This window comes from Triturus cristatus, chromosome 7 (assembly GCF_964204655.1).
Source record: "Triturus cristatus chromosome 7, aTriCri1.1, whole genome shotgun sequence".
In the NCBI taxonomy this organism is placed as follows: domain Eukaryota; kingdom Metazoa; phylum Chordata; class Amphibia; order Caudata; family Salamandridae; genus Triturus; species Triturus cristatus.
The window spans coordinates 1,803,988,658-1,804,016,305 of NC_140590.1; positions in this window are offsets into that span (position 1 = coordinate 1,803,988,658).

The following is a 27,648-nucleotide window of genomic DNA, read 5'->3' on the forward strand; positions in this document are numbered from 1 at the left end:
TGGTAAAGGAAGAAAATACCCACTTTCTAAAAGCCGTTTCAAATATATAATTAAAAAAACAACTTCACTAAAAGATGTATTTTTAAATTCTGAGTTCACGGAGCCCATACTCCAAATCTTGCTCTCTTTCCAATTAAAAGTTACACTTGTAAGGTGTTACAAGATATTTCCAATGATAACCTATGGGAAAGATAGTCCTCACAATAGTGAAAAACAAAATTGGCAGTATTTCACTGTCAGGATATGTAAAACAAACTAGTACATGTCCTAACTCTTACCTGCCCTGCACCCTGCCCAGGGGGCTGCCTTGGGACTAACTTAGGGTTGCCTTACATGCAGAAAAAGGCAAGGTTTGGACCTGGCAAGTGGGTGCACTTGCCAGGTCGACATGGCAGTTTAAAACTGCACTTGGAGACACTGCAGTGGCAGGCCTGGGACATGTTTGCACGGCTACTCATTTGGGGCACAACCATGGCTGCAGGCCCACTAGTAGCATTTTATTTACAGGACCTGTGCATACATAGTGTACTTTACACATATTCCAATTATGGATAACCAATCATAGTCACAATTTACACAGGGAGCACTTGCACTTTAGCACTGATCAGCAGTGGTAAAGTGCCCAGAGTCTAAAAACCAGCAAAAGCAAGGTCCAGCATACAGTCAAAAATACAGGAGGCAGAAGCAAAAAGACAGGGTAAACCACAGCAATGATTCTGGGTTTAACACCTGGACTCCAACTAGTTTACTTTATCAACAGGAGAAGTAAGCACTTGTTCCACTAGGGTAGGCCTCGAACCAGTGGCACATCACACCAATAGGTGGAGACCTCCTGTAACATCTTTTTCCTAGTGTGGGTGAGTATAATTTGTGCCACACTGATGTATCAGTGTCTTGTGTACTATTGCAGCACTCTGTGACTGTGAAATGTTCCTATTTTGGGTCTTGGAAATCCTCAGACATCACGATCAAACAGACAAGCCTGAAAGAGAAAGTTTAAACACACAACATTTATATTTATGAGACCCTTGTGTTGCCAGAGTGTCACTTTTTGTGATGCTCCAGTAGCTCAAACTACAAAATAATATCTATGAGGCCATAGATATGGAGTATGCCAAGGCAGTGCAAATCGCTGCATTGCCTTACTCTGCTACCGGGAGGAGTTCAATGGGCTTTGGGGTGGGTGTTCCCACCAACACCCATGGATTTCAATGCATTCTGCAGTACACATAGAAAGAGGAAAACACCTCTCAGGATTGTTTTTGTACAGGAAGGTGCTCTGCCCTGCACAAAAATAATCCTGCTGCCAACACAGGCACCCTAGCACCATGGTGTAAGGGTGCCTGCATTGCACTAGGCTGCCAAAACGGTAGCAGTGCAGGGGGAAAAGACAGGAATGCACCATATTGGGTAAATAAGGTGCATTCCTGCCTTTTCACTTAGGCATAGGGCAGTGCAGAAAGGTGACTTGCTACACTGCCCTACATGAAATGAGGGCCATGGTGTTGTATGACACTCCAAACAGCGTGCCAACCCCACTAACTACCAACATTGTAGACAGGTCAGGCCTTGGGTTGTGCGACCAGTACAGCTGCACCTCACACTCAGCTGGGGGTGAGGGGAGTGCTGTGTTTAGAAATAAAAGCATGTACTGAAGAGCTCCTTGTGTTTTAAGCTGTGTTCGGGAAACAATAAAAATATCAAGACATCTCTAGTAATTCATGTTCCTACTGGAGAGAGGTGGGTGCTTTGTCTAGTGGCAGTTTTAACTCGTCATAAATTAGCACAGAGAGTAATGTGCCTGCTGTAAAGAACTTGTACCATGCAGATCACAGAACTAAGTGTGAAAGTGTGAGTGAACCACGAGTAGCTCTATAAAAAGTGAAATGTATGTCAGAGAGAACTGCTGGAGGGAGGCAGTGAGGGAATAAATGTAGAATTAGGTTATTGGGAGAGTGCCAAAAAAGATTGTTGCACCAGTGGCTATCAGAGCCAGGTCTGTACTAGCAGTTCCAGACATCAGGCGTTTCCCCGGGAGCCTGGAATGGTAGGGGCCGGTTTTGCAGTGGTGGCGGCCAACTTTATTAATGGGGGCCAGTTTTAAAGCCCAGATGCAAAATTGACCACCAGTAAGAAAAGCAGCAAGTAAGGGTTTCCTTCTTCCCGGGGCCAGGCAGTGCTTCCACAGGAGGTGGTCTGAGAAAATTACCTGGGCTGCTATGGGTTCCCAGTCCGGCCCTGATAAGCGCTAAACAAAGCCCTGATGGGTTCCCTCCTTCGGGTGAAAAATAACGCAAGCAGCAACAAGAGTGCCACGTAAGGAATCATCTGATAAAAATGGTACCGCTTTTGCAGTTATGTTGTAGGCCAAAGATCCTACCGTCCAAACCCTTTGACAATCTTCAAAGGTGCATTGAAACTGTATGTAAGTTATCTATTGAGTGGTGAGAAATAAAGTGCCTGGTGCAAAACTCTGAAATAAAGACTGGGGGCCCGATTCACAGAACAAACTTAAGACTAAATCCTAAACTTACTACCATTCTGGTATTCACAGAATGCACCTACTACTACTGGTATTCACAGAGTGAACTTACTACTTTTGCTATTCACAGAATGAACTTAGAACTTTTGCTATTCACAGAATCCATTTACGACCACTAAACTTACATCCGCACTCGGCCCGGAATTTCCGGAGCGGAAAGTCCGCTCGCGGGCCGGATAGTCCGCCTACGGGCCGGAAACTCCGCTCTCGGGCCGGTAAGTCAGATTTGGGACCAGACTACATTAACTGTGGCCATTGATCATTTGAGCCAAGGGTAAACACCTGTCCAAGTCCCAACCATCCCCCACCATGCATCAGCTGACGCACTCCTGCCAATCCCAGCCAACAGCTCCAGTTAGCCATCATGTTGCTAGTGCCTACCATCCCCCACCATGATCCAGCTGAAGCCAATTAACACTGATTGACGAGCAGCAAAAAACATTTAAAAGCAGCACACAGTGAAGGAACAGGTTTGGCCACACAGAGTTTGTCTTTGCAACCTGACACCGGCTGAGAAAAATGGACCCCCTGAAAAGAAAGAGGAATTTCACAGCAGAGGAGACCACCATGCTTGTGGAGTTCATTGTCAGGCACCACAAACGCCTCTATGGACACCCACCCTACTGCACCAGTGGGACACAGAAGGCAGCCCTGTGACAGCAATTATCCACTGCTGTCACAGCATTGAGGGAGGAGAGGCGCACAGTACAGGACCTCAAAAAAAAATGGCAGGATGAGCGGCTGAGGGTAAAGGAGAAATACTCCCGGATTGAATTACAACGGATCCTCCCAGCCGCATACTCTGGACCACGCATCCGCCTCACCCCACTGGAGGAGGATATCCGGACAACGATACACCCCCACTTGGTCCATGGGCTGCCTGTCGTGACGTCTGCTACGTGGTACCAGGTAAGTGGGATGAAAAGAAAAAAGCGCATGAAAAGAATGTCTGTGTTGCACTGTCAGTGTGAATAAGGAAGTAATCCAAAGTGTATAAAAAAATCCGTCAGTCAGAGACTCCTGTGTCACCCTCTGTATGTAGCACTACAAGTCCCACAATCCTTAGCGATGGAAATGGCAAATCCCCCACTTCAGAAAACATGGGCACTGTCCAGTTGCAGTAATACACCAGCCCGCTAAGTAGCAATTGACAAATATCAGCAGAGATGCGCCAGTAACAACGTCACACGCAATCCAACTCTTGTGCAACCGCGGATGCGTCACATTTACAATGCGGTGCACTGTGGCGCTGGGATAGACAGATGGGTGTCGCAAATGATGGCATTAGGGGGGTGCTCTGCTGGAGTAGTGTCGCAAGTGTGACGCAACTCCAACAATGTCCATGGACCGCCTACACCTAACGTTCTGGCCCACTCATTACATGTGCCTCAAGCTGGTGTAAGTTTGCATGGCACCACCCTATGAAAAGTGACTACGTGAAATGCCGTCGATTACAATGCATCACTTGTACGAGGCATAACCAAATAAACACACACCCTGCCTACATCACAGCTGATGCATGTTTAATGTTGCGCAGGACCGCACAACGTGAGGCATCCCCATAGATGCATAACATTGTGAATAAGTCTAAATGTGTCACCTGTATTACCCCACCGCTGTGTCACAGAAGTGACGCAACTGCGGTGTAAATGTATTACAAGGGGCGTGTAAACATGCCACAAAATATCAAAGAAGTAAATCACCCCGTGCAAGCTTAAAGCACAAAGCAGAAGGTGAGAGATTCATCAGATCTAAAAAGTCATACACCTATTCTGTTGTACATTTCCCACCCTGCCACGCCATTACGTCCCCAATGCACCACTGCTCCTCCCTGCCCAGTCTGCGGCAGTACTGCATAACAGTGTTAGCATGCAGAAGAAATGGGGAAATCACAGAAATGTTCCACAGGCACATATTCCATATGTTTAGTTTTCTCTCTTCTCACCCATTGACACATTCAGCCAGAGCACAGACAACTGCCGCAGCAGAGGTCCCTGCATCGACTGGGAGGAATCACCACCGTACAGTGATAGGCATCCCACCCTCACCGACTGGTAAGTCAAAGTGGCCAGGAGATGGTCAAAATGCATAAATTGTCAGGAGTGACCGAGGGACATATAGTGCCCACATATGAAAGTCAACCAGAGATGAACAAATAGCTGCATTACTATTGGAGTAGTCAATGGACATCCCCCTTTAGCTAATTATAATTGTGAACAGCTGAAGACAATATATTACATGTCTTGGCTCATCAAACCTTCGTAATTGCGGAACATGACATGTTTTTCAGCAACAGGCCCAGACCTGGCAATCCAATCCTGTTATCAAGTGCCACAACTACTCAAAAGGGTGTCCCCACTATGTTGTAATGGTGTCTGTAGACGTAATGAATCAATCTATTTGACAGAAATATGGCAAGGATGAACAAGTGAGATCCCAGGGTCATTAGTATTGACAATGCATACACTGTCCAACTTTGAATGTTTCCAATATAGATCAAATTCCCAGTCCACACAGCTGGTCATGTACCACTTACATTGTCTGGCTTTTGTGTTGCCCATCAACAAAACACGATAGTGGACCTCACATCAGGATCCGTAGATATGTCATTGTGATATTGGTTGCATCCAGGTAGTGGGCCCATTCGAAGTTATGTGGGAGCAATCATGATATTACGTATAACACACTTCTGCAACGCTGGTGCCCACAACTGCTTGTGCTCATCCTTTGTGCCAGAAATCTAGTGCATCACATGTGGCTGCAGGAATGTAAAGTAGCAAAACACACTTATCATTGTAGGTACAACGATGTCCTCCCAGAATCAAAGACACACACTGACTTCTGCTACAAGGTTGGTTGTGACATCTGTTCAGGGCCCACACACTGTTCCGGTGCTGGGCCAAGGGAGGGGAACCCAAGAATATATCAGGCTGACTGCTCATGAAATGTGCCTTTCACGTCCGCCGTATGTTGTATGTGTATTACAACACTGTTGTCCTGCATCACAATATGCTCACATATGGCATTTGAACCCATGCAAGATCAGACCCTGGTGGCTAATGGAAGGATGACACAAAATGTATGCCAAGTGAGTGCAGAATGGACATTCAATAGTACCATGAGTCATATGAAGTGACCAAAACACAACCGGCTTGCAATTTAATGATAGGAAACACCATGATGAAAATAGCATGGCTGAGGCCAACACTGATGCCAGTAGTGTACCTTTGAGATGAATGTAGGGGCTGCTAAGGTGAATCTTCATGTAGTTACACCTGCTAAATGACTAGGCTGAAGAGCAACACACTAATCCAGTGCAGGCAGAAGGCATCAAAGCCTCTCAGCCTATCCGCAATGTGTGAGTATAAACCAAATGTTACATTATGCTTGCCTCCTCTCCTACTGTATTCACATGTATAGGTGAGTGTTTGACATATGAGGTTTGGATGTCTGCTGTACAAGACACCAATCATCGTCAGCTAAGTAGTACCATGATCTGGGAAATAGAGTACGCAAAGAGAGGACACTCAAAGGATGGACATAAGACATCTGTGTTCTCTCATACAAATATGTGTGACTTCATGAGTGGGGAAGCACAAATGAGCAACATCATGTCCCTGACTATTGCAAATCTCACACATGAAACCCTTTCTGACTTGACAACAAACAACATGAGACTCATATGTAAGTCTGAATGGCAAAGGTGAAAGCAGTGTAATTGGGAGGATTCCGGGTCATTTATCCCTTCCTATCAGTAATCTTCTCATACATGTGTGTCTGTTGATGTGTCATCTTATTGATGTCAGTGCTGTATGGAGGAAACGCTTGGCAAATGCTGCATGTCAGCAGGTGCCCAAATGTAAAGTTCAGGAGCTAAACATGCTGCACATTGTTCTGGATTAGCCACAAATGGTCATTGAGAATGACATGTTGGCTCAGAGCTACCATCTGTGGTTGCCAAATATAGACCTGTATGTCTCATCACAGCTGCTGACAGGATGACACCACAGCAGCGGACACCGTCCCGGGGACTGCATGACATCCTGCCTGCAGCAGTTCAACCCTCGCGCACCCGTCCTTCAGGTAATTCTAGCATGAGGTGTGTCTGTTGATGTGTCATCTTATTGATGTCACTGCTGTGTGGAGGAAACGGCTGGCAAATGCTGCATGTGAGCAGGTGCCCAAATGTAAAGTTCAGGAGCTAAACATGCTGCACATTGTTCTGGATTAGCCACAAATGGTCATTGAGAATGACATGTTGGCTCAGAGCTACCATCTGTGGTTGCAAAATATAGACCTGTATGACTCATCACAGCTGCTGACAGGATGACACCACAGCAGCGGACACCGTCCCGGGGACTGCATGACATCCTGGCTGCAGCAGTTCAACCCACGCGCACCCGTCCTTCAGATAATTCTAGCATAAGGTGTGTCTGTTGATGTGCCATCTTATTGATGTCACTGCTGTGTGGAGGAAATGGCTGGCAAATGCTGCATGTGAGCAGGTGCCCAAATGTAAAGTTCAGGAGCTAAACATGCTGCACATTGTTCTGGATTACCCACAAATGGTCATTGAGAATGACATGTTGGCTCAGAGCTACCATCTGTGGTTGCAAAATATAGACCTGTATGTCTTATCACAGCTGCTGACAGGATGAGACCACAGCAGCGTGCACCATCCCGGGGACTGCATGACAGCCTGGCTGCAGCATTGAAACCATTGTGCACCTGTCCTTCAGGTAATTCTGGCATGAGGTGTGTCACTGGCTTTGACTCCAAAGCCATGACAGAGATCCTGATTCCCCTCTGCATGCAATCAGCAGTTGTTGTGTACAAAGTGAAATACAAATCAGGAGTGCCATGTGACTGTCTGACAATCGGTGATGCAGATAATAGAGAATGTTGTCACTTCCCTCTACAGCTGCTGGTTCAGGGAAAGCTAGGCCTACAAAAGCCGTGAGGAGACAGGTCCAGCAGGTGACACTAGGGGGGAACACCAAGGGACAGAGAGTTGTGGCTGGAGCTGGTGAGTTTGCCTGTATCTGTGTAACACCTCAGTGCTATGGTGTGAGCTGTCATTTGTGGTGGTACCCTACACAGGTCACATGATCCTCATCTGTTGATGCAAAGTACAGTTAATACAAACCCTTGTGTTGCACCACATGTTCTACCAGGTCAATCCCTAATACGGTTGCAACCTCTGTTCCAGGGGACGCTGAGGACGAGGATGACAGGCCTATGACCAGTGCGGGCCGACGGGGAATCAGAGGGGAGAATCCCCTGATCCTCCAAGCTGTGATGTCGGCTGCAAGCACTGCTCAAGAGGAGGAGGATGAATTTCCTGAGGACGTCTACTTGGTGGATGATGAGGACTACATGTCTGATGACGATGAAGATGCCAATGCGCGCTATCGTGCCAGATTGGCTAAATCGGTCAGGGCATCACATCTTCTGCCAAGCAACGTCCTCAGCCTCCTCCCAAGCATAGCATGGCCTGTCCCCAATCTCGAGCAAACCAGCCACAGCACCCACGCATCACAACACAGACATCACTCCCTCACAGTCCTCACGTCCAGGACCAACATGGTGGTTCCCCTACCCGCTCTTCCCTAGACAGTGTATCCCTGCCATCCTCTCCACCATCTGGGGGTAGTACCAGCCCTGTTGTGCTGCCGGAATCCCCTGGGCACCATTCACCTGCCCACAGGCTCCCACCTGCCACCCCCCCCCCCCCTGCTGTAGGACCTGCTTGTCCCATCCATGGCAGACAGCTGCAGAGAGGGCCTGCACCTGGCTGTGATGGCCAGTGGGAGCAGGACTTCTACCAACAGCAGAGCGATGTGAGGCAGGACATTAGTGCCATAGGGGCTACCCTGTCCGACATGACGGACTCCCTGCAGGACATGGTCCACTTCCCTCAGGTGGTGGAGAGGCTGAGCCAAGTGTTGGATAGGATGGATAGTACTTGGCAGGACATGTCCAGAAATATGCGAGACATGCTATCCATCCAAAGGGAAGAGGGTGCAAGACACCATGCCTTGGCCATGAAGATGATGGAGGGCATATTGAGAGTGAGCCAAACTATCCCTTCACGGTCAACACAGGGAGGGGAGCCATCATATCTGCCCACAGGACAGCACATCCCCACACCTGTACCAACTGCACAGCAATAGAGCAAAGGGAGACATCCACACCAGCGGCCTGAACTGGCACTCCCAACACCAACCCCTGTACAGGCACTCCCGCCACCTGCACAACCACCACCAACCACTGTACAGGCACTCCCGCCACCTGCACAACCACCACCAACCCCTGTACAGGCACTCCCACCACCTGCACAACCACCACCAACCCCTGTACAGGCACTCCCGCCACCTGCACAACCACCACCAACCCCTGTACAGGCACTCCCGCCACCTGCACAACCACCATCAACACCTGTACAGGCACTCCCGCCACCTGCACAACCACCATCAAGCCCTGTACAGGCACTGCCACCACCTGCACAACCACCACCAACCCCTGTACAGGCACTGCCCCCACCTGCCCAACCACCAACAACCCTTGTACAGGCACTCCCACCACCTGCACAACCACCATCACCCCCTGTACAGGCACTCCCACCACCTGCACAACCACCACCACCCCCTGTACAGGCACTCCCACCACTTGCAGAACCGGCCCTTGTCCAGGCACAACCATCAAGTGTGCACACACCATCTGCACCAGCACATGTAGCTGACCCTGGACAGTCCCTTGGACAGTACCCACCTCCACGTAGGTGGCGAGCCAGAGCTGAGCGCCCCCCCCCAAATTGCGACGTCGCAAGCTCGATCCCACGTGATTGTGTGTTCACCAAATAAAGACCTCAAAAAAAAGAACTCTGTTGTGTCTCATGTCCTGTGTAACGATGTAGGTGGCCTCAAGATGTGATAAGGTATGTGTGTGTGTGACACAGTTACAAGTGTAACCCTTCATTGCAACAAGCCATTATGTGCATAGCAGATGACTCACCAAATGTGTGTCCTGATTCAGAACCCGACATTCTAAATGAAGTCAAACAAGTAGAAGTAATTAGAATTGCTCAAATATATTTAGGTATGAACAGAACAACCGTCCGTTTGGAAGGGAGGAAGGAAAACAAATGATGTTCTTGATGCAGAGGGAGAAGGGAACCTGGATTGGGGTGGGGCAACAAAAATATAACACGTCAGGGAGCGTCAGGGAAAACAGTCTATTTACAAGGGGAAACTGAAATAATTGTTCGCGTCAATGTCTCCGTCAAAAGTCAAGTGTCCTTCTGGTCATCCTTTAGGACCACAATGTCCAGATCCTCTGACTCCAATCCAGGCACACGTCTGGCAGGTGCAGTAACAGGCACCACATGTGTTCGTGACACATGAGGAGTACGGGGGGAAACAGTGTGGGGCAACGGACAGGGGGAGACATTGACGGTGGTATGGGAAGGTATTGGGGAGACAACAGACGACATGGCTGTGGTCAGTGAATTGATGCTGGTGGCGAGGGTGGCCATAGATCGGAGCATGTCCTCTCTCATCATGCGTACCTCCATACACACTTGTAGCATGATGCGAGCGGACATTTCTGGCTGACCCTCACACATCCACATCAAGTCGACTGGCACAGCCACAGGAGGAACAACACCGGGAGGGGCCTGAGGGGGACAGGAGGGATGTGGTGCCTGAGGTCCGGAGCCAATGATGTTGTGGGGCTGGCGGCGACGATGAGGGGAACTTGTAGCAGGGGATTCAGCTGGAGCCCCCGATGGCATGGGGGACTCTAGAGGTAGGGAGGGGCTGATGGCAGGCCCAGGTTGTGTGTTGGCCTGCCCCGAGGACACCTCTTCAGGGTCCACAGGTGAAGAGTCATGGGGAGAGTAGCTCTCCAACACATCATGGTCCGAGGTGTCGGGTTCACCCCCCCTTCAATGTCTTCAGCCTCCACCCGGGATGTAGCACCAGCATCAGGGTGTCCCTTGTCAGTCCGGGTGGGTGCAATCCCCTTGCCTCTTGATGTTGTGGGTCCCTCCTCATCCTCCTCTTCCTTTTTGGTGGAAAGAGGGTGTAGCCGCCGCTGCACTGGTGGCCTCTTGCTCCGGACCTGGTCCTGCTGCCCTTCCGTTTCGCCAGCTGTGCCTGCAGAAATGTAAGCAAAATCCTAATGTTATGGCTGTGTCATGCAGGACGAGACACATACATAGAGGAGCCAAGCTCAGACTTATTTTCCTCTGATCACACTCTATAGTTGTCAGCGTCTATGAGCTGACATTACGTGTATGTTCACTGTCCTTTACTGGATTTAGTCTGACATGGCCATCTCACGTGGATGTTTGTATTGGCCAACCCTCAACCTGGCATTCTGGTGATCTGTGTGTCCTGCCACTGCTACATGTGCAGGTTCCAAAAGCCATCCACCAATGGAGAACATGAAGAGTCCTGATTTCTCAGATTTTGGCCATTTATAGGGAGTCGCAGCTATTTAAGGTCTGGACAAGTGTCATCTGCTTTGTGTCATTGTATGGGACAAGACAAGTGGTGAATGGGGGTCACACATCCACTGAGGCTCTGGGCTATTTGTGTAGCTACATTGTGAGTCTAGCCTTGGGCTGTCCCCACACATTATCTGACTATCCAGTGGCACATATTGGCTTTGGTGACTGATATAGTAATGCAGTACACCGCTGAACAGTGGGGGATTGTTGTGACAGCTACCTGTGCATGTGAAATGTCAAACAGCCCACTGAGGGTGAGACGTCTGTCAGTGGACACCCCTTGCAAATTTAGAAGCGCTTAGGAGTGATGCAAGGATGTCAAAGTCTGTCTTGACTCCATGGCACATGATGATTTGTCACAATTGAAACCCAAACTCTACAAATGCAATGCAAGTCATAGCATCCAATGCCCTTTGGCCTGCCATGCTCACACTGGACAGTGTCTGTACCATTGCTCATCCAATGCACACATGATTTCCTAGTGCCAATTGTAGTGGTGCGTGAGGAGCAGATTTCAGTATTAATGCACTATTATGGCTCATTTTGCCAGTTTATAAAGATACGTGGTATGGAGGAAACGATATACAAATATATTCGAACAAGGACACTTTTAATTATCCATTCACATGTGATAAAATTCACTTCTAATTTTCTTTGGATTTGTGCTGAGCATATACAAAAACATATATTTACAAAACAAAACGTCTGGACATATAACATAACTACGCTACTGTCCTAAACAATAATTTTCAATTGTGGGTCCACCCTTTAATAGTGTGGACAACCCCAGAGGGCATATACATTGCATGAGAAGTATCAATGTCCCCATAAATTCTAAGGCAATGCAAGGTTGTTGAATCCCAACACAATCAAATTCTTTTGGGTCCCTCTGTAAAACCAAAATGTCGACGCGGTTGCGTTTCAGCCAATCAATTCCTTTTGGCCTCTTCAGGACAAGGAAAACCGCAGCAATCTTAGGCTGGTCCCTCTACTCAGCATACCAAGCGTAAGTACTGTACAATAGCCAGGAGTGGGACACAGGGGATCCACGCCCTATTCCATCTCTTTATTGAAAAGTCAGCTGGGCCCCCTGTTCGTGTTCTAAAGTCAAGATTTCTTCCGTCGTGATTACACGCTTGCTTCTCTAGCCTCTCCTTGATAGCTCTTCCGCATCTATCGGTGCTAACTCTCGCTACGCAAGTTTGTTCAGGAGAGCACTATCTGCAGCGTATGCTGCAGATAGTGCTCTCCTGAACAAACTCGCATAGCCTTAGAATTTATGGGGACATTGATACTTCTCATGCAATGTATATGCCCTCTGGGGTTGTCCACACTATTGAAGGGGGGACCCACAATTGAAAATTAATGTTTAGGACAGTAGCGTACTTGTGTTATATGTGCAGAGGTTATGTTTTGTAAATATAAGTTTTTGTATATGCTCAGCACAAATACAAAGAAAATGAGAAGTGAATTTAATCACATGTGAAAGGATCATGAAATGTGTCCTTGTTCACAAATATAGTTATATCTTTTCCTCCATACCACGTTTCTTCATATATTGTGTTCACTTTAGCCAGGTAATGGATGGTGTAATAGTTGGGTATACCCCTAGCTATCAGATTCATTTAGCCAGTTGTCATGACGAAACTACAACTCCAAAATGCACTCTGCCCTGTACAGTCCATATGCCACAGTGTGCCTTTTTATGCTTGGTGACTGCTGCATGGACACAGAATCAGTGAATGGAAGCATCGGACACACAATGGTACAGCACTGTTTCACTCACATCATACTCCCAGACACATTTAGCATATGATGCACTTACCATGTCCCTGCTGCTCATGCTCCTCCAGCTGAGCATGGAGGGTCGGCCAAGCTGCTCGCAGGACCCTCCTGTACAGTGGGGATAGGCGAGGACGATGCACATGGTGCTGGGAGGACTGGCCCACCATCTCCTCAGCCTTGTGCCGGGACCACCGTTTTAGGTCCTCCCAGCGCTTGCGGCATGCCCTCGCACTCCTGGTGTGGACTCCCACTGCACTGCAGCGCTCCCCGATGTTGGCCCACAGCCTGGCCCGGGCTGCATTGCTCAGCTGGTGTTCAGGGTCCCCATATAGCTGAGGATATTTGCCCAGCATGCCCTCAGCCAAGATGTCTAACTCACTTTCAGTGAAAGGGGGTGCCTTCTCTTCATAACCCTCAGCCATTATGGGGATAATAAGTATGATGAGAGCAGCAGGCTGTCAGAGGATCTGATCTGTGAGTGAGGATGACTCAGAATGAGCACAAAATGGCTGCCAACTATTTCCTGTGATGTATTTCCTGCCTCCAACTTTCTGTAAAACATTTCCTGAATGAAATAATGTGTTCGGGGTCATTTTCGGAGTTTACGGCCCGCGAGCGCAGTTTCCGGTTCCGGAGCGGAGGGTCCGCACACGCGCCGTATGCTCCGTAATCGGGACTTCCGCTTTTGTGCCGTAAACTCCGAAAATGACCCGGAACAGATTTTTTATACAGGATATGTTTGACAGGGAGTGGGAGGCAGGAAATACATCACAGGAAATAGTTGGCAGCCATTTTGTATTCATCCAGATCCATCCACAATCATGAATGTAATCTACTGCCATCCTGCTGTTCTGTTGTGGATAAAAAAAGAAAAGACAGTGCATGTATGAATTATTAAAATGTAACAAGAGGGGGAAGAGACCATTTAAAGACATTTATGCACTAATGGGCGGGGGGGCTGACACAACATGAAACCCCTGTTTCACTTTCTCATGCTTTGCATCATGGTACATGTAGTCCATATTGGGTGCTCAGGAGCAGAGTTGTGTGATGTGTTACGTAACATTGGGGTGGAGAAGTGTGGATATATCACAGACCCATGGGGGCAGATTTATGTTCCCTGGCACATCCCTGCAGATCAGCAGGGATGCGCCATGGGAGATGCATCACGCAAGTTTGCCCTTGCACCACCACAGAAGCGCCGCATTTACAAGCCGTGCATCGTGGCGCAAGGACAAGCAGATGCTTGACGCATCTCTCTGGCGTAAGGTTGGCGCATTGCTGGAGTTGTGTCACAACAGCCACACAGCTCCAGCATGGCTTGTGGTGCCCCTATCCCTGACATGCTGCGTCAATCCTTAAGCCTGCTTCAAGCAGGCACAGGGCTTTGACGCAGCATGGCCTGAAAAGTGTCTGAGTGAAATCTTGTGGATTTAAATCAGCCACTTTTCGGAGGCATTACTGTGCCAGAAGGCCCCCCTGTGCAGGTACGCCCACATGTGGCGCAAGCTTGAAAATGTAACGCATCTCCCTAGTTGCGTCACATTGTAAATAGCACGCAGCATGGCGCTGTGTCGGCGCCGCCGCTGCGTCACTAAAGTGACACAACAGGGGCGCAACAGTGGTGCACGGGGCGTATTCATCTGCCCCATGGTGTCTGATTCACCCATGACATCACTCACGTTGTAGGCGCATCTTTTGTGGGTGAGTCACATCTGTTGATGGCACAGGCCCGCCAATGCTATGGTTATGGCCTTTTCTGATTCAGTGACCCATCCTCATGAGGTCCGGCTGTGTCTCTCAGTACATGTATCATTTTGCATCAGCGTCAATAGATTCTTTCGGGACATCCACTACACTGATCGCTGACATGGGCACATGAGCTGCAGCACCCTCAACCTTTTGACTACTGTCACCAGCTGTGATGAACATGCAGTTAGTGTGGCTTGCAAAGTTGTCTCAGGAAGGAATTTATTTACACAGTCGTGTATATCCAAGTTTCATCATTGGCAACAGACAGCAATCCACATTTAGTCCATTCCACTACAGGTTGCTCATGTGAAAATTGTGGCAACGAGCTGCTCACGGACTTGCATGCCCTGACCTCGGTTATGTGCCATGGCCCGGTTTCCCAGATTCAGAGCTAGCCGAGGTTCCAGCGGTATGTGTAAGCCATGCGTTAAGGCAATGTTGTGCAAGACACAATAGGCTAATATGATCTTGCACACGACTTCTGGGGAGTACTGCAGCACCCCCCCTGTACGGTCGAGACATCTGAATCGCGACTTCAACAGACCAAAAGTGCGCTCTATGATGGCTCGAGTCCGTATGTGTGCCCGATTATACCTCGCTGTGGTACAGTGTTTGCACGCCTGTAAGGGGTGAGGAGATGTGGGGTGAGTGCATACCCAGCATCACCTGAGGAGAGGGGAAAGGGCACTTGGTTACATTTCCCTCTTTGACTTGCATAGGACATGATCTGTACTGTATTACATGCAGTATCTGTTGGGCCATGTATGTAGCTTTATGATTCTTATTGTACAATGGTTAATGTTGGGGGGCATTCATACATTTGCAAAACACATTTCCCTCATTTCTAACGCTTGGTACTTACCCAGTAGCCACATGTTGTCAAATTCTCCCGCAGCCATCCGCCGGGCAAGAGGTCACATGCGGAATATGAAGCTGTCATGGGTACTGCCTGGGAACACCGCATGCACATTAATGAACCTCCCCCTGGCATCACAGCTTGCACGTTGATGGAATGCCATCGGTGTCTGTTGCAGAAGATATGTGCAATGTGGCGGGGTGGCTGAAGGGCCACATGGGTACAATCAACTGCACCCAGCACACGTGGGTATTGTGCAATGAGATAGAAATCTCGTGCTGCCCTTTGTCTCAGGGCCAGTGTACGTGGCATTTGTATGTGGTTGTGGGATCTTGCAGTGATTCATCTCAGTACCTGATGCAGGCACCGCGACTGGCTGGCCTGGGATATGCCCACATGGTCACTGGAGACCCTTTGGAAAGAGCCAGTGGCAAAGAAATGGAGCGCAGAGAGGATCTTGAGATATGCTGGGATTGCATGAGAGCAGCAGGTCACAGAGTCAAGTTCCTGCTCCCACTCACATATCATATCCAAGATGACTTCTGGAGGGAAACGGTACCTGGCCCTTACATCTTGGCTGGAAATTCCAAATAGGTTGATCCTCTACCTGAAGATCCTCTCTGCTCTCCTCCTCCTCCTCAAGTGGTTTTGCCGCATGGCAAGGCGCAGTGCAACAAACACATTCAGTGACATGTTGTAAGGGTTTGTGTGTGTGTCTGCTCTGCAGTTATACATGCTGCCGTCCTAGGATTGGCTGGAGTGTGTCAGCTGATGCACGATGGGGGATGGTAGGGACTTGGACAGGTGTTTACCCTTGGCTCAAATGATCAATGGCCACAGTTAAAGTAGTCTTGCCCAAATCGGAAGTTCCGGTCTGAGAGCGGAATTTCCGGCCCGTATGCGGACTTTCCGGCCCGTATGCGGACTTTCCGGCCCGTAAGCGGACTTTCCGGCCCGTTAGCGGACTTTCCGCTCCGGGTGCGGACATTCCGCTCTGGCAGCGGAAATTCCAGCCCGAGTGCGGACGTAAGTTTAGTGGTCGTAAATGCATTCTGTGAATACCAAAAGTTCTAAGTTCATTCTGTGAATAGCAAAAGTAATAAGTTCATTCTGTGAATACCAGAAGTAGTAGGTGCATTCTGTGAATACCAGAATGGTAGTAAGTTTAGGATTTAGTCTTAAGTTTGTTCTGTGAATCGGGCCCTGGTACTCTCTATGACGTGTGATCGAATGGAGAGAAGAGATCACATACCTGAAAAAAGCAGTGATATGATGTGTGATTGAATGAAGAGCGGAGCGTAAAATCCTGAAGCGAAGAGTGATACTGACGTGTGATCAGATGAAGAGCAGGGCTCAAACCCCTGAAGAAAAGAGTGGGACTCTCTATGACGTGTGATACAAAGAGTGGGACTCTCTATGACGTGTGATGCAAAGAGTGGTACTCTCAATGACGTGTGATTGAATGAAGAACAGAGCTCAAAACACTGAAGCAAAAAGTGATACTGACGTGCGACTAAATGAAGAGAAGGGCTCAAAACCCTGAAACAAAGAGTGGTACTCTCTATGACATGTGATGCAAAGAGTGGTACTCTCTGATGCAAAGAGTGGTACTCTCTATGACGTGTGATGCAAAGAGTGGTACTCTCTATGACGTGTGATGCAAAGAGTGGTACTCTCTGATGCAAAGAATGGTACTCTCTATGACGTGTGATGCAAAGAGTGGTACTCTCTATGACGTGTGATGCAAAGAGTGGTACTCTTTTTTGTTAACAAAAATGCAGTCCATACAGAACGCGGCCGCCAGGCTCCTAGGGCGAATCCCCAAATTCCATCCGGTTCAACCTACCATGAAACAACTCCATTGGCTTCCGGTGAGGAAGAGGATCATGTTCAAAACCTTGTGCTTGGTATACAAGGCTTCACACAACGCTGTCCCAGCGTTCTTCACTCAGAACCTTATCCCCTATTGTCCATCCAGAGCACTGCGCTCTTCCAGCTCCCTGGATCTGGTGATCCCCCGAACCAAATCTGTTAACTGGGGTGATAGAAGATTTCTGGTGGCTGCTCCAAAACTGTGGAACACACTGCCTCACTTCATCAAGACCAGCACGTCCCTCTGGTCCTTCCGAAAAAACCTCAAAACCTGGCTTTTTAATCACTGACCTCCCAGTTCCCTTCTGGCTAAACATTGCAGTTACCTAGCGCCGAGATGCCCACGGGCCTTCGTTTCGCGCTTTACAAATGTCTAAATAAATAAATAAATAAATATGAGGTATATATATATATATATATATAAAGTTTTATATAGCGCGAACAAGATCCCAAGGGATATCAGAGCGCTTAACAATCACATTAGAACAGAAAGGCTAATAACAATCACAAGTAAAATACACAAAAGAATCATAAGGTGCACGAGACTTCACATGGAAGATATGTTAAGCACAGTACAGTGTAACGACAAGGAAGAAAGAACAATGTCAACGGGCCCAGGGTTTAGTCCAATTACTGGAGGAGTTTATTCAATCTTTTGACTTCCAGCTTGAACACCGTTGTTCTGGTGATTCTGCGTATTTCTGGAGGAAGAGAGTTCCATATCTTAGGAGCCGCGCCAGAGAAGGCTCTGTTAGAGGTTCTTTTCTTGTTAAGGATAGGTGGTTTCAAGAGTAAGGTAGTAGCGCTTCTAGAGTCTCTTACACCACAAGATAGTTCAAGTTTTTGCACCAGCTACCTGGGCGTCTTGAAGTGGATAGCTTTGTGTGTCATCGTGACAATTTTTAGCTGGATTCGTGCTTCATAGGGGAGCCAATTTAGAGATTTTAGAACTGGCGAAATGCGCTCATTGCGTTTGGTGCCTGTAACCAATCTCGCAGCAGCATTCAGTGAGGCCCTTAGCGGAGCCAGAGTGTATTTGGGCAGGCCACAAAGGGTAGCACTGCCGTAATCTAGCCTCGGTAGGACAAGCGCTTGAACCACCTGCTTGAACTCCTTAAGTGGAAGGAAAGGTTTGATGTTTCTTAATGTCCTTATCAAGTGGTTTGCTCCTTTACATGTGTTGCTGATATGATTTTTCATATTCAGGTTCTTGTCTAAGGTGACTCCTAGAGATTTGGCAGAGTTTACGATGAGCGGAGTGCAGTTGAACGCAGTGAGGTGACTCATCCAGAGGTCAAGGTTGGGGGTGTAATTCAGAGGGGAGACGAGCAAGAATTCTGTTTTTGAGGTGTTGAACAGGAGATGGTTCACAGTTAGCCAATTTTGAGTAAACGTCAGGATGGAGTTGAGTGATATTAGGTTTTCAGGGGATGAAATTTTCAAGTAGAGTTGTGTGTCATCGGCATACATGTGGAAATGAATATCCATGGAGTTCAGTGCATTAGCTAATGGTTCCAAGAAAAGGTTGAAAAGGATAGGGGATAAAGCGGATCCTTGGGGGACCCCCATGAGAACAGGCGAGGGCTTGGAGAGAGAGTGATTTGCCTTGACTCTTTGCGATCTGTGATGGAGGAAGGACGAGAACCACTGTAACACCTGATCGCCAAAACCCATCCTGTTTTGCAGGATGGTTAAGAGGTTGTCATGGTTGACCATGTCGAAGGCAGAGGAGAGGTCAAGAAGGATCAGGAGGCAGGATTCATTTTGATCGAGTGGTACTCTCTGCTGCAAAGAGTGGTACTCTCTATGACGTGTGATGCAAAGAGTGGTACTCAGTGGTACTCTATATGAGGTGTGATGCAAAGAGTGGTACTCTATGACGTGTGATGCAAAGAGTGGTACTCTCTATGAGGTGTGATGCAAAGAGTGGTACTCTCTATGAGGTGTGATGCAAAGAGTGGTACTCTCTATGAGGTGTGATGCAAAGAGTGGTACTCTCTATGATGTGTGATGCAAAGAGTGGTACTCTCTATGAGGTGTGATGCAAAGAGTGATACTCTCTATGACGTGTGATGCAAAGAGTGGTACTCTCTATGAGGTGTGATGTAAAGAGTGGTACTCTCTATGAGGTGTGATGCAAAGAGTGGTACTCTCTATGACGTGTGATGCAAAGAGTGGTACTCTCTATGACGTGTGATGCAAAGAGTGGTACTCTCTATGACGTGTGATGCAAAGAGTGGTACTCTCCATGAGGTGTGATGCAAAGAGTGGTACTCTCTATGACGTGTGTTGCAAAGAGTGGTACTCTCTATGATGTGTGATGCAAAGTGAGGTGTGATGCAAAGAGTGGTACTCTCTATGACGTGTGATGCAAAGAGTGGTACTCTCTATGACGTGTGATGCAAAGAGTGGTACTCTCTATGATGTGTGATGCAAAGAGTGGTACTCTATGACGTTTGATGCAAAGAGTGGTACTCTCTATGATGTGTGATGCAAAGAGTGGTACTCTCTATGACGTGTGATGCAAAGAGTGGTACTCTCCATGACGTGTGATGTAAAGAGTGGTACTCTCTGATGCAAAGAGTGGTACTCTCTATGACGTGTGATGCAAAGAGTGGTACTCTCTATGACATGTGATGCAAAGAGTGGTACTCTCTGATGCAAAGAGTGGTACTCTCTATGACGTGTGATGCAAAGAGTGGTACTCTCTATGATGTGTGATGTAAAGAGTGGTTCTCTCTGATGCAAAGAGTGGTACTCTCTATGACGTGTGATGCAAAGAGTGGTACTCTCTATGACATGTGATGCAAAGAGTGGTACTCTCTGATGCAAAGAGTGGTACTCTCTATGACGTGTGATGCAAAGAGTGGTACTCTCTATGATGTTTGATCGAAAGAATAGCATAGATCAGAATCCTGGAGCTGTGGGTGCCACATCACAAACCTGCCTCTCTCCCTCCTCTGAAAAACGACACATTTAATATCAATTGTGAAGGAATTCCCGAGCACTCTGTGACCACGTGACCAGTCTTCTAAGAAACTGGTGACAACTCGTGGGAAAGAAATGCAAAATTCTTGAACCCATGGAGGGGCAGACTCAGAGCAGAACGACAGAAGAAAATATCTTATCACCCCTGTCTGTGCTTCAAGGTTTTCAGGAATTCTTCATGTAAGGCATGATTTCTCGCTGCAGTGCAGGCCCGGCTCCAGGAATTTTTATTTGGGTGGGCCAAGGGTGCATTTGGGTGGGCCACTGCGGGCTCGATTTGTCGCATATATGTCTAGGTAGGCCTGCTTCAGGGCCCTCCTTTTTTCTTCTTAGTCTTACAAGGCCCAGTAAAACGCACTTTTTCCAAATCTCTTTCTAAATATTATCACTCTCAAAAAGTGTTTTTTCCATGTAATGTTCCTTTGATGGAAAGAGAAGGTTTCTGAGGTGGAAGGCGGCCCCCATTGTCCCAGCTGCTTGGAAAGTGAAAGCGGTCATGGTGCTGCATTGAACGTAAGCAAGGCATGTCATGTTGTGGTGCCTGAAGGAGGAGAAACTCAATAAAGAAAATAGTGCTTACAAGTCACGTACCGTGTAACGACAGAAGTAAAGGGGCCTGTAGTTAACGGAGTCTACAAATGAAGACAAGGCGGTACTAAGGAGAGACTAACAAGCCAATTACTTAATCAAAAGCTTGCTATTACGAAGGACAAACACAAAAGCCAATGACAAATATGGACCGAGAGGGGTCGGGGCTTCTCTTCCATACTCGACTACAGCGGATCGCCAGAGCAGCACATGCGTGCTGGCTCAGGCTCGACCAAAAAAGTCCCTGGGTTGCTGCACATTTAATTCAGACATCCTTGTAAAAAAGAAAATCATCATTTAATGTGCCCACCTTCAGCTGCTGGCCATCATGTGTTTGTGGGTTTCACATGCAATATGTCACCTTGTTTTCTGTAACACACTCTGAATTCTAATAGCTCACATGAATGCACAATATTGCAGGACATGCTGCAGTTTATCCTCATCATCAGGACCCCACTGTGCTACTCCGCCTCATACCTCAATATCATTTGTAACTTCTACACCCCCCTCTGGTCTGATGTTCTCTTAGCCTTTAACCTCTGTCTGCTGTGCTTCTTTGTACTTGAGGATTGTGATTGAGTCCTGCCTCTTGTCAACATGCTGCAGTGTTCTTTTAAGTTCTTTGGGGGCTCTTGGCAAGACATAGTTTAGGGGCCCATGTATGGAACAAATTTGAATTTTTTATTAATTTCCTGATAATTCATGCCCTCCGTGCTGTCAAACAATACTAAATTACATGTTTATAAGGGTCACGCAGGGGCTAAAATATATTTTTCTATAAATCCCAAAATCCTCAAGCTGTCACTGGGTAGAGAGAATGATTCAGGGGTTGAGATAGACGTAGACAGAAAGATAAGAGACTGAGATCAAATAGAGAGAATACTCATTACAGAGAGTCTGCCCTGAGTGAGGAGACTTCCCTATGACTGCAGGGCCGCTGCCACAAGGGCTGAGGCCCTTTGTGAAACAGACTCTGAGTGCCATGTACTACTCTCTTTATTTAGTCTAACAGCCATCTGAATGGCCTAAACACAGACTGGAATCCTGCTCCTTCTTCATGGCACAGTCTGGTACCCTTTTACTATTTGTTGTCACTGTTATCAAACACTGTCCTCTTTTGTTCTGATAAGCTGGGATCCTACTAATTCCCATCTCTATAATATTTTTAGAATTCACTTGGATCTTTCCTCAGCCTCTGAGGTGCCACCTTCTGTGTCCTGGACAAACGTTCTCCTTCATTTGACCAGTGTTTATCTGTTGCCCTTCTACCTCCTCCTGGTCCTCCACACTGTACACGTTTAGAGTCCTACCTCCTCATTGGTGTCCTGATCTTCATTGACAATCCCGTCCTTACAACTCAGGGTTTGTGTTCTATTCCTCCTCTTTTCTTCTCTGATGACTCCAAATGTCCCAGTTGATCTTCCCTTCCTCTCCTCAGCGTTATCAACCACGGTGTCCCCTCAGGCCAGGTTAATTGTCACCAGTGTCTCCATTGTGGTATTTCAACCACTCTCTGCTGCCTTAATATATTGACTCATCTTCCTTCTCACACGTTCAAGTCATTCTCCTCCATCCCATATGGTGCATTTACACAGATCTGGTGCTGTACTCACTCCCCTTTGCTGTGATCTGGCATTCATCTTAGGCATCAAAGGTTGTTGTTTCCTCCCCTCTTCCCTGTTGGAGTCTCTGTTTTGATTAATTGCAGCTGAGTAACCCATGTGGTGCTTAAAGAAAACTACTCAAAATATTTTGACTTAAAGTCTAACAGCACATAACATTTGTAAACAAAATGGATGAGTTATGAAGAGCATCTTCTTTATGAGTACACTATCAAAGGTTGAGGACCTGATTTAATGTTGGTAGCCCATCTGACAAACGCCCACACTGACTGCAAATGAGTCATCAAACTTTGACTTTTCCTAACTGTTCTGAGGGTATTTTTCACCCAAAGACGAACCCTCCTGCATGAGGGGAGCTGCTCTGGAAAAACACATAGTGCCATCATGCTATGTTTGAACTACCAACAAAAATGAGCTTAAATGAAATTCTGGAAGCCCTTGCATCTTTCTGAGACTGCTCTACATTCATTGGCCCATTCCAGCAAAAAACAAGAGCAACCCATACGTCCCTTTGAACTGGGTATCGCTAGTCAGCTTAAGCACAATTGTTCGCAAGGAACTCATTTAAGTTAAAAAACATTTTTGTTTACAACAAGTTCCTACTATTGTGCAGTGACTTAAGCAAAGTAAGGTATTGATACAGTCAATATGTTAAAAACTCAATTGCTTCTCCAAATTTCCAATTAAATTATGACTTCCGAGAATCACATATGACTGGAGAGAAACAGCCCAACAAATGCATTTATTCAACATACAATTCAGTCAAAGCGATTGCTTTTTATTTGCAATCAATGTTGATGAAAGATAGAAAATTATACAACATAATGTTTTGCTGTGTATTTACACTATATACCTATGCATCAGAAAAAAGTTTGTGACTCATGTGACCCCTGTGAAGTGACCACAACCAACAGGTGAGTAAAGCTAAAGTGACAGTTTTAATACAAGGAATTGGTTATTGGAGTGAAAAGGATGTCCGTTAACATTTCAGAATAAATCATGTGTTCTAGAGAATATTCTAGTGATCTGGAGTATCCTAGATGGGGTTGAGCCACCCCTGACCTGGGTCACTTAAAACCTATTCTGGGACATCTCCTGTCTCACTGAGCTTGGTGCCTGACTGGCTAGGAGGACAAAGGAAGGGACAGGCTCAGGAGTAGCTATATTTGCCTGTGACAAGGTAGGCCTTTTTCAAGTTACTTAAGTTCCTAAGCAGAGCCCAGATAGTAAGCCTACCAGAGAAAGCTAATACCTCCCCACACCCAAGGCCTTAGTTTCTGTCTGAAAGTAAGTTCACTCCTCATGAAAAAGCTTATTCAGCTCCAAGGTGACAGTTGGAAGCTCATACAAATAGGCTTATAGAGGCTTGATGCCGGTAACAGTCATCCTTTTTAAAGTATCAGTTCTAAAATATTTATTACAAATCACCAATGAAATTGGGTTTGTAATCAATATTTGAAAATCTCCAAGAATTAACTCTGGATCTATTTCCAAGGTGGAGATTGCAATATTACATTTAATATTATACCCCAAGGCTTTGCTATGGAATAGCTAACCCTGCTGAAGTGAAAATTAGTTTTATGGCCTTTTCACTGTAAGGATATGTTTAACATTAAACCTTTGCATATCCTGCTTTAAAATAGCATACACCCTGCCTTAATGTACAGTACGCTTTACTTAGGGGTGACATAATTATTTGAAAGGAGGGTTTTTATGTCCTTCAAAGGAGGTTATTTAGATCAAATTGGCAGTTTAAATATGCGCAGCCAGTCTTCTGATGGCAGGCCTGCAGTCATGTATGCCGTCACACTGTAAAGGGTGGCATATGGAGTTCCGCAGCCCAAGCTTCCCAGTGAATACCATATACTAGGGGGCAGATTTACAAGCCCCTTGCGTGACTTTTGCGCTGCAGTTGCGTCACTTTTTTGACGCACCATCGGCGCAAACAATGCGGCCTATTTACAACGTGACGCATCTAGGGAGATGCGTCACATTGTAAAGCCCTGTGTCACATTATATCTGCGTCAGGTATAATGTATGCAGGGTGGGCGTTCCCATGCAGGAAGGCCTCGTAAAAGTGACTTAGTGAAATCTATAAGATTTCACTGTGCCACTTTTAGGACGCCACTGCGTCAAAACCTTACGCCTGCTTCAAGCAGGCGTAAGTAGTGACGCAGTGTAGTGGGGATAGGCCTCAACACACATTGCTGGAGTTGCGTTGTGCTTGCACCAACAGATGCGTCAGAATTTCTGAAGCATCTGTCAATCCTCGCGCCATAGGGAAAGTGACGCATCTGTACAGATGCAACACTTTCTTGTAAATCTGCCCCTAGATACTGATAGGTAAGCTGAAAATTCCATTTAGGGGTATACAAATGTCATCGAGTTGAAAGTAAGAGCACATGAACTTTACTACTGGTTAGTAGGGGTAAAGTACACAGAGTTCTATAGTCAGAAAAAACAGTCACAGAACAAATCATCTGGGGTTACCCCCCACAAAATATGGTAATTTGAACAGATTGTTGCTGCAAAAGATAATGGGGCAGATTTACAAGCCCCTTGCGTCATTTTTGCGCCGCAGTTGCGTCACTTTTTGTGACTCAGCAGCAGCGTAAAAATGTGTCCCATTTACAACGTGACGCATCTAGGGAGATGCGTCACGTTGTAAAGCCCTGCGTCACATTATACCTGCGTCAGATATAATGTATGCAGGGTGGGCGTTCCAAAGCAAAAAAACCTCATAGAAGTGACGCAGTGAAATCTACAAGATTTCACTGCGCCACTTCTAAGACGCCACTGCGTCAAATTCTTACGCCTGTTTGAAGTAGGCGTAAGGAGTGACGCAGCACAATGAGGATAGGCATCCCCCTGCATTGCTGGAGTTGCGTCGTTCTTGCGACACGACTCCAGCAATGCGTGACTTTTGCGTCAACAGATGCATCAGAATTTCTGACGCAGCTGTCAATCCTTTGCGCCATGGTGGCCGTATTGTAAATACGGCGCATCCATAGTGGCGCAAGGGTTTCTCAAAGTGGCGCAGGGAAAGTGACGCATCTTCACAGATGCGTCACTTTCTTTAAACCTGCCCCCGAATATTCAGTGTAGCGCAATTCAGATTGAAAAAACGCTTCGGTCTCTTCTGTTTCAATTGAAAGAGTTTGTCTGCAGTTACGTAGAAGACATTTGAAATCTGTTATGCAAAATTCTACTCGCCAGAAGCAGCCAATCATTTGTTGCAAAAGCAGTTGAATCTAACTCAAGTAAATAAATGGCTGTAGTTCAGAATGTGTGATAATCTTGCTGCCAATACTGTCTCCATTCAACTACTGACTATTCATTTCAGGGAAACAGATTGAACAGCTGATTAACAAGCTCTTATTTTCATTGTCGCATCAGTTTTAAATATGCCCTGTAACCTGCTCTTCCTGATGAGTGGTGGCTCTGTAATAATGCAACTTAATTGAAGCAAATTATTACAGCTCCATTATTTTCTCATTACATTTTACGAGTAATTTGACAACTAGACGTAATAGGAGCACTAGGTACAGGTTTTCATGTACTGTAATAATAATTGTAATGGTATTAATTATTGGAGCAGCAGTGTAACATAGAATATGTTGCTCTATGAGAAAAAGTTGGCTATGCATTGGAATTTTGGAATTTGCTGTTGAAAACCTAGTATCAATGTTAACAATATTTTATGCTGTGAGAAACCGGTGTTTTTATTTACAGAGGACTGTTGGAGGGTAGTATATCTTCTGGCACAATATTTTTTGTTTTCTTTTTTTTGCTGAGCATGCTTTCCTGTGTGACATATAATATTGAAGAGCTACAGTTTCTTTTGTTCTCACTTTCCTTTTTATGTTTTTTGGCATTACAGTGGCCTCTTGCAACAGGGTACTACTTACAGCTGCTTAGTCTTTATTCGCAACAGATCCTGAATATACCGGCCACTGATTACATCGAAACCTTCCACCTCTCCACCCAAAATCACTCCTAGACTAACAGCACTGAGATCAGACTGATGAAGAGGGGTGCCAGCCCAAAGACTGGGACACTACATCCCTGCCCTTCAAGTTGAACGATAGCCCTTGCACAGAAAGCTACACAACTGATTACATAGCTTTGCAGATCTCTTTAAAGGATGTCCACAATGTCAAAACAGCCTGTATGCCAGTCCCAGTTTAAACCGGTTTCTTGCCAAAGATCTAAGCCTTGCTCCAGCAGCGGCTGGCAATCCCAGGGAGTAGTGGAGCAGGAAAATGGTTGGTGAATTAATGAGCTCTTGTATAGTGCATCACTGTCATAAATGAAAAGAAAGAAGTAAAATAAAGGTCAGAAACGAGCAGAAAGAGGAAAAATGAAGGTCAGACGTGGGCTTTAAGAGAAAAAAATAAAGGTCAGAAATGAGCAGAAGGAAAAAATGAAGGTCAAAGATGAGCTGAAAGAGGAAACTTAACGGGCAGAAAGTGGCAAAAAGATGCAAAACAAAGGCCAGAAATAGGCAGAAAGAGGAAAAATAAAGACACGAGACGGAATAGGCAATATAATGGCCAGAAACAAGCAGAAAGGGCAAGATAACGAGCAACATGATCACAGGGACTACTTACCAATTCCACTGGCTTGACTGCTTCGGCCCTCTACTACTGTCCTTTGGCCCTGGAGACTTGAATCAGTTGATTTCTCACCAATTCAGATGCTTCTCTGATAATGTTCAGCGGCATGAGAGCAGTGCCAGGATTGGCTGGAGCGGGCTGGCTCGACACTCCTACAGGCAGTGTGCCTGCTCTACACGCAGCCGTCTGAGACTGCTGGGTCGAGAGGTTTACACTGTACGTCATGCTGGCCGACACAAGACAGTCGGCCAAAATGACATGCGGAGCTAAACTGCTGGAGTGAGCATCAAAACCCTGCTCCAAATCAGCAGCTTTGGCCCCGCCCCCAAGCACCTTCCTTAGGCTAGAGAAAGGGAAAAATAAAATTAGAATAAATTAAATGTATTACTAAGTTACTTTTCACCTTTCCAGTGCTGGCAGCAGGGGGTAACACTCTTCTGCACTAAAGGAGAGGCCGCTGCTGGCTTGCTCTCTGTGTGTATGGTTAGATCTTTTGGGTGCCTTGTATGAGCCCT